The sequence below is a fragment of the Mus pahari genome, chromosome 16 (assembly GCF_900095145.1).
Source record: "Mus pahari chromosome 16, PAHARI_EIJ_v1.1, whole genome shotgun sequence".
In the NCBI taxonomy this organism is placed as follows: Eukaryota; Metazoa; Chordata; class Mammalia; order Rodentia; family Muridae; genus Mus; species Mus pahari.
Window position 1 is genome coordinate 62,644,108 of NC_034605.1, and position 1,472 is coordinate 62,645,579.

Genomic DNA, 1,472 nt, shown 5'->3' on the forward strand with positions numbered 1-1,472 from the left:
GAGACACTGGGAAATCATGGGGAACAGTTCAGCTTTGGGGTTCACTCTTGGGTGAATGTGGTTGAGAAATGTCTACGTTCATGGTAGTTTGCAAACATGGATTGAGCTTGGAGGGCTCCCACTGAAGTTTCCAGGATCTTACTCCTGCTTACAACGAGTACAGACCATGGGCCTGTGGTGGTGGCCTGGGGCAGATGTGTAAGGTAGAAGGCTCCCACATGTGTAAGGTAGAAGGCTCCCAGGTGCACTTGGCACCAAGGCTCCTACTCTCTGATTCTTACTACATCTAAGAAGAAGCAATTTTGTTGTTTTAACAAAGGTGCCCATGGCCTTGTAATACACAGCCAAGAGCTCTGTGGATTACACTCTCTGGAAAGATCTGCAAGGCAGAACAGGAAAACAAAATCAAAACAAACAAAAAGCCACTGGCACTGCTGATTCTGACTGGGGAAGATCCTACTCGGGCCAGAGCTAAGGATCTCAGTGTCGAGAGGTGTTCCCATCCTTGCTGGTCTCCCCGGGGAGCCATTGGTATTGCAGTGGGACCCCAGCCCTGCCACCCTCCAGTCAAAGGCTTGTCCTAATCATTTCCTGAAGGGCCTAAGGCCAGAGAGGGTGTGTGTCAGGCCTGGCCCTTGTCTGTTAGAAGGATGGAAATCTTGGCTGAGCCACGAGAGCTTCAGAAGGTCCTCGGTAGTCTCCTTCCTCATGTGCTTAATGCCCTGTCCAGGACAAGGCACCTAAGGGTGAAAACGACCCCTCCGACTAGTTATCCCAGGAAAGGAGGCATCAGTTAGGCAAGCAAGTCTAAATGGAGGCTGGAAGGAGAGAGGGTGGTAGGCAAACTCTAGATCCAGGTGGCTGGGGTCCAGCCCACACTATGTTGCTCATTAGCTGTGCTACACAGTCTCTCTGTTTTAGTTTTCTTGGCTATTACATGGAATATGGAAATAATATCTTCCTGTGTGGTCATATTGAGGACTCAGTGAATAAATAAATAACCAGAAATGGGGAGGGGAGGGGGAAAAGCCACCACAGTATAGGCATCCATGTTGGTGACTTATGTAGAATCTTTCTTTGACTTGTTTACTTAATTTTTAAAAAACTTTTATTGTCATACTATGTGTAAGGGAGATTTGCCTGCGTGTGTCCATGTACCACATGTGTGCACTGCCCTTGGATGCCAGAAGGGGGCATCAGATTTCCTGGGACTGGAGTTAGAGTTGCAAGCTGCCATGCATATGCATACTGGGGATGGAGTCCAGACTCTCTGGAAGAGCAGCCAGTGCTCTAAATCCCTTTAGGTCCTTGATTTGTTTACTTTTTCTTGCAACTGTGTAAGTACTATGTAGTTGCTATGTAAGTAATAAGTAAGTAACCATAGAGCAGTGGTTACCCCTTTGTTTATTATTGACTATGTTAAGGGATGGAAACCAGAAGGGAAAGAATTTTCAAACTCGCATAGGGCAGGT